Genomic DNA, 12,628 nt, shown 5'->3' with positions numbered 1-12,628 from the left:
ATAACCTGTGAAGTTTGAGCTGTATCACGCAAAGCATTGAGAATTATGACACATTCATGTTTGTGTGGCGAGACATACAGCATAAATTCCAGAGGTGGACGGTAATGAAGTACATTTACTTGAGTACTGTACTTAAGTACACTTTTTGAGTATCTGTACTTTACTTGAGTATTAATTTTTTTGGCAACTTATGACTTTAACTTCACTACATTTGAAAGACAAATATCATACTTTTTCCTCAACTACATTTCTATAAAGGTCCTTGTTACTCATTACTATGAAGTGGCTTTGAAAGTGGATGTTTTTTTCTTTTCTTTTCTAAAACGTGATTGGTTTTTTTGCAGGTGACACTGAGACAGCCTATCAGTAATCACTAGGGTCACGTCATGTCCATAGACTGTATAAAATCAAGTTCAATGATTTCTCCACGACATTATTTAAACACGATCAATTGACGGCAGAATGGAAGGAGGTAGTTCTTCTGGGGAATGCACACATCCATGGCTATAGCTAGAACCCATGTTTCAGTTTTCTGAAAGGAAAAAGAATCATTTCGTTTTAAATGTTTGCTTTGTTTGTCTAAAACGGAGCACATCACAGCCTACAAAAACTTGCTGTCCAACCTGCGGAAGCATATTGAGGTATGTAAACATTTTATTCCGAGAAACCTTGCAGTGAAGTTGTCTGTGCTTTTAGAGGTAGCAGTAATGTTGCAATAGCTATGCAGTCTGGTTTGTCAAATGACTTTCTGTGGATTTGCCCACCAAGTTGCCATCGCCTTGTCCATGGCTAACGTTAACACATACAGTAGCTAGTTAACTTGGACACAGTTAGCATGTAAAAACGGAGTTACGTGAACACGAATAACGTTAACTTATCTGAAGTCCTTTCTGAAATATGTTTTAGGATAATCTTGCCAAATAAATAAAATGTAGAAATCTTTCTTTCTTTGTAATGTTAGCTACCCAATATGAGTTTGAGTATGAAAATAGTTTGCTTTTGCTAGCAGTGGCGGCTGGCCCATAGGGGGTGCTTGGGCACTGCCCTCCCAGATGTGGAGGGTAAAAAATATAAAATATAATTTTTTTTTTACAAATTTTATTATCAATGTCAGTTTTACTTTATAGTGTGTGCCTAGGGGCAGCACGGTGGTGTAGTGGTTAGCGCTGTCGCCTCACAGCAAGAAGGTCCGGGTTCGAGCCCCATGGCCGGCGAGGGCCTTTCTGTGTGGAGTTTGCATGTTCTCCCCGTGTCTGCGTGGGTTTCCTCTGGGTGCTCCGGTTTCCCCCACAGTCCAAAGACATGCAGGTTAGGTTAACTGGTGACTCTAAATTGACCGTAGGTGTGAATGTGAGTGTGAATGGTTGTCTGTGTCCAGGGCCGCTGACAGCTTTGGCTGGGCCCAGGACAAAATGCTCTGAATGGGCCCCCCCCCGAATGCCATTAAATGTATTCTGTTATGCCCCAAGCCTGCATGCGACAGCTCCCGCAATGCCTTCCTAAACTCGTGGATAGTCTACTATAATCATGCGATTGGGGTGCTCTTGAAGGAGCAGCGATGGACGGGGGATTTCGGGCAGGGCTGGGGGCGAACATAGTATACTGTGCGTGCGTACTGTCCAGTGTGAAAAGCAGAGAAGAACACACCGCTCGAGAAATGGCGGGATATGATTGCGGGCTAATGTGAATATTCTTAGCTTCAATCAGATATATGAAACATAATGTTATTAAGCCATTGTGGTTATGAAATGATTCAATGCCCTGTGCGTTTGATATGGTGTTCAGTGTGACTTGCTCTCCCCTCGTTTGTAACATGAATTGCGTGCCGCGCGTGCCTTGGTTGGGGTTACTTTATGGGGCTGGAAAAAGTTGGCTGTGTCTTACCTAGGGTGACCACCGACATGAGTCTGTAAGTTAGGACACTTGTGTCCAAAAGTGAGGACAAAGGCCCTAAAGTTAGGACTCCGTCCCGTTACGGGGGGGGGGTAAGAAGAACTTATAAAAAAACGTATGAAGTCAATATATATTTATTAACTTGGAACACCTATCAAAAAGAGAAATGTGGAAAATGATGGTCAAGACCATGTCAACAAGAAACAAAACATCACTGTAAAGTCACTGTAAAGAGTTGTGTCCATCTATAGCCACTGAAAAAACAGTCTTTGCCATGCCATAGGCCAACATATTTATTCACTTGAAAATGACCATCAAAAAGAAAAAAAAAAAAGAAAAATCGAAAAATGAGTCAAGAAACATGTAGGCCTTCTGCCATTTAGTCTACTATACTGGCCTTGGCTTATCCACAGGAACTAAACTAAAAACAAAACATTGTTGTGTTCATTTATGCTCATCCAAAAAAATATCAAAAAGAAAAACTGGGGCAAAAAATGATGTTAAAGATGACTGTCCAGCACTGCTGGCATTCTCTCTGTGGCGGTCTGTGTCCACGTGTCTGCCTATCGCACCTTTACCTCTGCTCCCCACATCAATGTCAATGCGACAGAGCTTGCAGAAGGCGAAGTGTTCTCCTTTTTGGTTCTTGCCGACAAAACGATGCTCTAAGCACCAAGCAGTTTTAAAGGATGTCTTTGGTTTCGGCATGAGTATTGTTCAACAGCATGCTAGCCAACATTCATAGGTTTTTCCGTACAAACATTGGCACTGCGCGCGCAGCTCGGAGGAGCAAAAATCAGTCAATCGCGTGAGCGCAGCTTTTGAGTGACAGCAGCTTCCAGACAATCAGAGGCTGCAGAGGCTCCATCAGCTGCGTGCGCAGCGCGAATGTTTGTATACGAGAAATCCCTGTAGGCTATCTTTGCCTGTATGTCATCGCAGAATAGCAAGTGTAAATAATGGGCGGGATTTGTGACGATTGATGCAACGGTGGCGGCTGAGGGTCTGAAATGAGGACAAAATGTAAAAAGTGAGGACGCGTGACAGACGTCCAGACAGACGGCTCTAAAACCGGACTGTCCGGACGAATGGTCACCCTCAGCTGCCCCACTGCCTTTGCTAGTACCTGCTGCATCATCCGAATCTTTTTTAAAATATTTATGCAGTGAGCCCCTGAGTCTCTTGGTTTCTTCCTCTCTTTTTCTCTTTTCTTTTCTGTGCTCCTGACTTGTGCATGTTGGCAAATGGCACGCACGCTGATTGTCGAAGCGCTATGATCGAACGATGTCATTTTTTTCCCCTTAATCAAAGAGTCAGACCAAACCATTTTTGCATTAGGGGTGGTAGGGGGTTCTTGACGCCTTTTTCAAAGACAATAAAGGCAAAAGATCTAGAAATAATTTATTGAATGCAAATATAGCACATTTCTCCCCCAAATCAACACATTCTGAAATGAAATAAAATAATCGCAACTTCATGAGAGCCCAGTTCTGGGCCCTCCCCATTCCTGGGCCCGGGACAACATACCCGTTTGTCCCCCCCTGTCGGCGGACCTGTCTGTGTCTATGTGTCAGCCCTGTGATGACCTGGCGACTTGTCCAGGGTGTACCCCGCCTTTCGCCCGTAGTCAGCTGGGATAGGCTCCAGCTTGCCTGCGACCCTGTAGAACAGGATAAAGCGGCTAGAGATGATGAGATGAGTGTGTGCCTACATGCAATCTGAATTATTTAAACAACATTTCCACCAACTGACTCTCATTCAACAGTGAATTTCCACCGACAGACTCGTATCATTTCTCTTCTTGGGCGCTTGTCAAAGCGCCCCAGAAGTGCAGCGAAATAGCCAATCATGTATGGTTGCTAGGGAAAAATAAGAAAAATAATAAATATTTGGCCAACCAGCATCGCCGAATTTAATGATTTTGGGGCGCTGGAAATTTCGCCCCGCTACAGAAAATGTGGGAAAGTTTTGGATTGCTATGGTAATAAACTTGAGTTCTCAGGTCAGTCAGTCAGAGAGATGATGGCGACAATGACAGTTATAATGTTAATGTTATAATGACTATAACATTAACAGTCCTAACAAAGTCAGCTTCATTGATGCTATAAACCCCCCACCGACGGAAACCCGAGCACAAAACCGTTTACGACAACCGCAGTCCCAAAGTCAGCAAGTCAACTGCAGTCCCCAGCCACAAAAGCACCACTGCAAGAATCTAGAGCAGGGGTCTTCAATCCTATCCACAAAGGGCCGGTGTAGCTGCAGGCTTTCATTACAGCCAAATTGGAGGCTCACTTGACTGTTGATTGGAGACGAGGGTGAAATGATTAAACAAGTGAAATCAGGTGTAGCTCCTGCTTGGTTGGAATGAAAGCCTGCAGCCACACTTGCCCTTTGTGGATAGGATTGAAGACCCCTGATCTAGAGCGTCCTCCAGGCGCGACCCCCAACTGTCCACATGGGGCCGCCCTCTACAGGAGCAATGCGATGAGACTCCAACCAGACACAAGGCACCAGGATGGATCAGGCAGGTCCGAGGAGCAGAAGAGGTCAGCATCTCGATCCCAGGACCGACATGTAACTCAGAGGGACAGATTTTTTTTTTGGGGGGGGGAGGGAGAGAAGAGAGAGAAAACACAGGTTGTTAGGTATGGCCAATGTCACCTGAATAAGTAGGAACAGTATACATATTGCACTGAGTACAAGCAGGGACTCCGGCAACTAACTATGACAGGATAACTAAAAGGGAAGAGCCAGAAGGTAACACAGGCATGAGGGCGCCCCGGGACATAAAGCAGCAGCCACTACTCCGTCAACAAACTCGAGTGAGCAAGCGAGTGGGGGACTCACAGCATCCACTACACAGTCCATCTTCACACACACACACACACTGACTCAAAGTAGGAACATCACTCTCTCCCTTTGGAGTTTGGACAGAGGAGATGCAAGGACTAAATCTGCTTAGTGTAAACATAATGCCACTGTTGAATCAGAACTTGTCTTTGTTATTATTGTTAGTTTTGGTTAGTGTTGTCTCTCAGTTCTGAACTGGACAGTAACTTCAAATCCTTCACTCTCTCACACAGAAATCTTACCCTCATCTCAGAAACACACACACACAACCTCTCTCTCTCTCTCTCTCTCTCTCTCTCTCTGTCTTTGGTTAGAGGTGATTGTTCAAAACTAGACTTTTGGTTCATACTGGACAATAATCACACATCTTTCTTGTCATAGTTTGTATTTGCAACAAGAGTGTCAACACTGTGTTTCACTCCCCCTCTCACTCTCATTTCACAGAAATACACCGAGCTCAGAACACACACACACCCACACACCTCATTTCATAGTCACTCTCTCACACAGAAATCTTGCACTCACCTTAGAATCACTCACACACACACACCCCTCTCTCTCTTTCTTTCCATACAATCACCCAGTCCCACAGTCACCTTAGAAACCTTCACCCCTCTCTCTCACTCACTCATTCTCACACTCTCTCTCTCTCTCTCTCTCTCTCACACACACACACTGTTGATTTGTATAGATAGCTGAAATCATACCCTTGCTGTAAACTTCTCTCAAGAACTTGAGTATTGTATTGTATTTGATACCGTTCCTTTCCAAAGCATAAATGGAGCCTAATATAGCTGTAAATTGTTAATTTACTTTATCTGTGAAACTGCTGATTTCGAGAAGGAAATTAAAGGGTACTGTACCTGACAGCAAAATTATGCTCTAAAATAGGCTTCTGTAATAAAACTACAAACACCACTGATCACTTTCATGACAGAACTAACCACCAACAGAACGAAACTCTTTGTGCACAGTTGCGTCAATCTGGCCAAGCACCAAGCCGCTGTCAGTGGTCGCCATATTTGCCGTGACGTCACATGCAGAACGACTGCTCGGCCTTCAAGGCAGCGATGGCTGATGAAACAGAGCGATTTTCTGACCAGTCTTCAGAAACTGAGGCCTTTTTTGAGGTTGACACTGGACATGTCGGATTACATGAAGACGAAGCAGTGGGTGGCATTTTGCCTTATCGTTTTGAGCCATATCTGGACAATTTGCCTGAAGAAAGCGAGATTTCCGACTCGGACACAGGATACATGTGAATAATACCTCAGACTTCATTCAATCTGTAATTTGTGACAATATAACAGGATTGCTACATATAATAAATATTTTGGAGTAGCTTTCATTATATTTTCGTGGCCAAAGGCTCTGTATACAGTTCAGTAAAGTTGGAAAGATATTGGCAGATTTGAACTTCCGGGATCAGTAACTCTTAAGTGAAATGTTGTTAAAACACAAAACACGCATATTTTCAACCATAGTAAGATAGACAACGAGCTACAACCTAACTTTCGTCCAAATGAGCCATCCTCGGAGCCACACCAACAGCATTAGTGTTTACGTGCAGCCGGCTGTGAGAGCAGCGTGCAGGGACCGTCTAAAGTGCAACACCGAAAAGAGACATTACAAAAAATATTCAATAACTTCACAATGATACAGTGTAGTGTCACCAAACTCACTACACACTGCATTGGTCTCCTACAGATTACACTACAACACTTGGTTTGAAAGAAAGGCATTTTTCATAATTTCTGGGAATTTTTAATAGGAATATTAATCAATAACTTCACTATGATACAAGTGTTGTAGTGTAATCTGTAGGGGATCAATGAAGTGTGTAGTGAGTTTGTGACACTACACTGTATCATAGTGAAGTTATTGAATATTTTTTGTAATGTCTCTTTTCGGTGTTGCACTTTAGACGGTCCCTGGGCGCTGCTCTCCAAGGATGGCTCGTTTTGATGAAAGTTAGGTTGTAGCTCGTTGTCTATCTTACTATGGTTGAAAATATGCATGTTTTGTGTTTTAACAACGTTTCACTTAAGAGTTATTGATCCCGGAAGTTCGAATCTGCCAATATCTTTCCAACTTTACTGAACTCTGTATACTATAATATTATGTACATGTGAATAATACCTCAGACTTCATTCAATCTGTAATTTGTGATGATATAACAGGATTACTGCATATAATAATTTGGGAGTATCTTTCATTATATTTTCGTGACCAAAGGCTCTGTATACTATATGTAAATAAAACCTCATACTTCATTCAATCTGGTCATGTTCATGAAATTCCTACTTTACGCTAATATTGTCGGTGATTTGAAATTTCAGTTACGATATTTCCAGATTTTAAAAGAAAAAACATCAATTTTGCCCATACTCTTGCCTCTGATCTGGCTGATTGTTGGCAGCGTCACAAACTGTGAAATAACAGGTTCTTTTGGCCCATTAGCCTACTGTCCAATATACATGTTGGTGGTGTTGGGGGGGGGGGGTATATTTAAATATTTTATATTTTAAAATTGTGGCATGTTGTTTAAAAATTGATCATTATTGAAAGCAGCTCTTTGTCAGGAACCTCAGCAGTAGAGCTGGATGCCACACATTTTATTCAATGACACTTTCCCTATATTTTACTTATTTTGACTGAGAAATGTTTTATTGACAATTTTGATAACCCTTCACTTTTAATCCAGGTCTGTAGTGTGAAATGTTCTCGGCTGTGTTTTTGTTTAAAAATGTTTTCCAAATTGTAGCGGTGTTTAATTCATATCCAGAAAAATATATATTCCAATATAATATACTCAGCATAAACATTTTAAATAGATTCTATATTTTTGGTCCATCCATGACATATTACTAAAGTAGCCTATTTACTGTTGTTGATGTGGGTCACTTGCTGTTAGCCAATTCACTTTCTCGTACCAGGAGAGCTGAAAGGAACGAGTATTATTCCCTACCTTTTTCACCAAGTCAATTTGAGGCGTTGGTCTACCCTGCTCTTTAATTTTAATTTTTTCCTCGAAAGGAAGACTGGCAAATGGCTTCGCCAAAATTAAATCAGCAATGCCTGGCATCCGTGCGCAGCTTTCTTGCTAGCTGACTAGCCCCCTCAAGTTCAAGTTCAGTCACTCAAATAAACGAAATTTCTGGAACTAAGATAGCAAAATTGACAACACTATATTTACACTTTATTTACAATGAAAATATATACAAACTAAAAAAGCTGGTAGAAACCGTATGTAATGAATGAAATCGAAATGTAAGCTGATCTCTTACAATACACCACAGCACTTGCGAATCCGCATGGGACTGAACTGAAATTCACCGCTGCCTGTCTATATTTGAAACGAGCTGTCAATCAAAGAAAATATCCGGCCGCTTTCACCAATCACCAGTCTCCTCGCGGAAACTGCCATGTCCCTCCCATGTGAGGCTGGGAGTCCGTAGGCGGGCATTTTCGCAGTATTTGTCCAATAATCACCTTGCATTTTGAGATTGAAAAGTGCATAGCTCCCAAATGCCATTGAAGTCCACTGAGGCTGGGAGTCCGTGAGACTCCGTAGGCGGGTGTTTTCACAGTATTTGTCCAATAACCGTCTTGCATTTTGAGATTGAAAAGCGCAGAGCTCCCAAATGCCATTGAAGTCCACTGAGGCTGGGCTGCATCGCGCTGTCACGAGGGGGAAAAACTCACGCACACATTAAAGTTATAAGGGAATGACTTCGCACTGTAGTTGGGTTGAGCACATATATTTCTATGATTCTGGATCTGAAATAGCAATGTTATAAGGTCGGCTATAACATAAGCCTAGCGCAATTCATCCTACACGATGTTCGTCATTTTTAGAGGAGGCTGAGCCTCCCTCGTTGTCTTAGAGCAATCGCCCATGTTCTACATGTTCCAGAACAGAAGTATAGGATGAGAGAAAGCTTCATGATCAATCACAAGTCACAGAAAATGGTCCTTCGACGTGGACCCAGTCATATATAGCTTGTTTAATGTCCGAAAAATCCTGAATAAAATTTGGTATGGTAAATTCATGGAGTAGCCTACTTAAGCTGATATGTGCACAGAGTCGCATGAATTAGGATGACTGACTGTTCAGTCCCTTTGACTAAGTTGGTGTATGTCCTGTGAACATTTCAGAGGCAACAGCAGTGCCAAACGCACCTGGCAACAGGTGAAAATGAAATATAAAAACATCATTCATAATGGTAAGTGTGTGTGTGTGTGTGTGTGTGTGTGTGTGAGGCATATATAATGAAAAGATGCTTGTCTTTCACAGCCAACAAGAAAAAGGTGGCCGCCAGGTGCATGGGAGGAGGGAGGGCACCAGAAGCCCTTACCGTGGCCGAGGAGTTGGCGCTCGCCAACAATGGCGGTAGGCCAATCATGGAGGGGGTAGAAGGAGGCCTACAATCCACCCCTGGTGCTGTGGAAATGTCCACCCTCTACGTGCGGGGTAATATGGCATTCAAGTTCCATGTAAGAAGTGTGTTTTCTCGTTCATCAGTGGCATGTCTTATGTGTTGTGTGTACAGTTGAAGGAAGCAATCTGGAGACCATCCAGCCACCACAGCCCATACCCGGCTCCAGTGATCCTCCGGCCGAGGTACCTGTAATAGCTAACATTGCATGCATTATGTCGTGTTCAGAAATTATGTAGGTGCAGCCTATGATTTATGTATGTTCTCTCAGGAGGAAGATGACGAGACCCTCACAGCCAAATCCGACACCCACATGCAGGTTGAAAGACTCTACCACTGCTACTATATGCTGTGTCAATATTCTAGGAGGGTGCCCCATTACTCTTCAGCAGTACTGCATTTGAAGTGTGACTTGTATTAATGATGCAATCAGTCTGTGTGCTTGTGTTCCTTTGTAGGAGGAGTTGGAGCTGTCCCTGTCCCCTCCTGAGGCTTCCCTGCCAGGGACGTCACAATGTCACAAAGTACAGTTTCTTCCTCTTTGGTCCATCATTGCCGACTGTTATGCATACTAGGCTAATATGTTCATTCTGGGGTGGGGGTTCTGTAGGCCGGAGTGGACAATGTGCACAGCCTGTACAAGAAAATGTTACAGCTAGACTGCAAAAAAAAAGAGGCTGCAAATTCGGAAGCTCGAACTAGAAATTGAAAAGTTGGAGCATGAGAAGAAGGTATTAGTACAGTGTGTGTGTGTGTGTGTGTGTGTGTGTGTGCGTGTAAGCAAGCATTCATTTGGCTTTCCTGTCTTTTCTTTTCAGGAATGGGGAACGGGAGAACTTGAATAAATAAATACAGTAGGAATGAGTGGTGATTTTGGCTTTTCTTTATTTTGTGTTACTGCCTGAAAAATTGGTTTGTGATGGCCTCTCTCACTGAACGGCCTGTGGGATGGTCCAGGGTCGTGGGGTCAACAACATCAGGGGGTGAGAGAACATGATTGGGAACCCTTTCTTTTCTAATGGTGGCTATGTTATGTAGTACCACACATGCCACTGTTATTTGACAGGCCTTCTCTGGCCTCACACGCAGGCCTTTTAGGCAGGCAAACCGAGCCTTCAATATGCCGAACGTGATCTCGATTCGTGCTCTTGTAACACTATGGGCATGATTGAAGGCTCTCTGGGCCCTTGTTTGAGGGTCTGCGAATGGTGTCAGGAGGTGTTTCAAACATGGGTATCCACGGTCCCCGAGCAGGATACCATCAAATCGCCCTTGTATGAAATGGACAGAAATGTAGTTAGTGTCAAACAACTGTAAGATGCTCACTATTCTTTACTTAAGGAATACCATGAAGTTTGAATAGGGACATCTGTGGTATTTTAGCTCTTGTTTCTGTATTGTCCAGATATCTTTTTGATGCAGGATGATTTGTGTTTTAAGGATTAGATGTAGGATTATCTTACCTTCCTCGAATCCTGCAGCTAGTGAGGATTCTCTAAATATGCGGGAATCGTGGACAGACCCTGGCCATCTTGCATCCAGGCTGGTTATCATCAACTGGTGGTCACATGTCATCTAAGAACATCAAGCATTTGTGCAAGGACAGGGGACATGACTGAGGTATAAGCACACTGTTACCCCTGCAAATGAGGAACAACACCAACCCATGTGGAGGACAAAACATCACCTAACGCAAAATGGGACCAGTACTGACAGGTTGATTTGAGGTATGGACATTACCTATTTGAATGTGGGCCTATATGAAGTAGACCTTTTATCTGTACGTTGATGCTATGCTAGGATTTTCTATTCACATAATCCCCCTCATGCTCTCCCAGGGGTGCACTGATTCAGATGTGAGTGCAGTCAATGGCTCCCATTACTCTTGGGAAACCTGTATATTTTGTTAGTCATATCAATTGTCAGTCACAATTGTCTCTATGAGAGTAGGCAAACAGACACAATTTGATATTAGTAATTACCTGCGATTGCATAAAACCCTTCTTTGATCTGAAGTGCGGTTAAATGCCCAGGGAACACGACAAATGCATTCATCAGTTTGGTTAGGGCAAGTACCACTTTGCGAATCATACGACATACAGTGTTCTTACTGAGGTTTTCAGCATCACCGATGGAATACATATATTGTCCACTGGCAAAGTAACGCAATGACAAGCACATAATTTGCTCGATTGTGAGGGCCTGGCTTCGGCGGGTTACATTGCAGACGTCTGCCTCGATCAGCTGGCAAAGATAACGAATTCCCTCAGCTGAGAATCTATATCGTTCATGAAGAACATCGTCCGGGTATGCCAGCGGATTCTGGCGGTCTCTAAATACCCTCGCCCTCCGGAGAGAGCCCCTCACAATCTGCGCGCCGATATTGTACGGGTCATCCAGGTACGCTGGCATTGTCTCTAGAGGAAATGTCGGTGGAGAGGTGGTGTTTAAAAAGGGTGTGGTTAATCGGAAACCTCGGGTTAACCAAGAACATAACCTGAGACGAGCAGGTTTGAGATGCAGCGTAAATTGCCATGGCAGCATACCTCGGTTTGAACATAGCCAACCTTCGTAGTATGGGTTAATTGGGAAGTTACGCTGCACGTGATCAAGTTACTCTCGAAGTCACCCTGGTAAACCAGAAAACCCGCTTCGTAGTACAGGGCACTGGTGTTGGAGCAAAATCCAGCCACACAACGAGCAGGCATATTCACCAAAATAAACAACTCAGACGCAAAAATATTCACTTGCAAAGCACTGGTGAACAACGAGAAGTTGAGAAAATGTCTGTCAGCGGTTCTGCATGTGATGTCATATCCGCCTTCTTCCTCGGCCGTGGGTTGGCTCGCCATGATATCGATTTATCTGCGTGGCGGGCCATTCAAAACGATGTTTGTTACTATTCTGTCGCGCGACGTGTGAAGTAAATATGTCATTTTATTCAACTCAATATAGCTGAAATTAACAAATTAGCATGTTTTTTTTGCTGTCAGGTGCACTTTAAATTATTATTGTGGAATTGTTGTCATTTTATGACTGTTCATTTGAATGCTTATACTGGACTAGGCAGGGAAATATATTGGTACACCATCCCCACCAAGAATTTTTTTCACCAGCCGCCACTGTTTGCTAGCATGTCGGGTGGAGCTTCACTGACTAGCTAGCTTAACGTGAAACCACCATGATTCCACAGGCAGATTCATATGTGCATGAATACAGAAATGCGTTGACAGAAAATTTACTTTTCATACTTAAGTATTTTTAAAAGCAAGTACTTCAGTACTTTAACTTCAGTAAAAATTTGACTGGACAACTTTCATTTGTATCGGAGTAGCATTTGACCAGTGGGATCTGTACTTTGACTGAAGTAATGAAGTTGGTTACTTTGTCCACTTCTGATAAATTCATCATATCGCCATTTCAACACCTTGCAAGATATCAAA

At 43.1% G+C, this 12,628-nt stretch overlaps 1 pseudogene; it reads right to left on the bottom strand.

Moving 5' to 3' along the window:
* Positions 1-9,570: 9,570 nt before the first annotated feature.
* Positions 9,571-11,597, bottom strand: LOC132871287 (putative nuclease HARBI1; annotated as a pseudogene).
* Positions 11,598-12,628: the final 1,031 nt, after the last annotated feature.

The sequence above is a fragment of the Neoarius graeffei genome, chromosome 23 (assembly GCF_027579695.1).
Source record: "Neoarius graeffei isolate fNeoGra1 chromosome 23, fNeoGra1.pri, whole genome shotgun sequence".
NCBI classification, from domain to species: domain Eukaryota; kingdom Metazoa; phylum Chordata; class Actinopteri; order Siluriformes; family Ariidae; genus Neoarius; species Neoarius graeffei.
The sequence above is the reverse complement of the archived record's forward strand: the minus strand, read 5'-3'. Positions and strand labels throughout refer to the sequence as shown.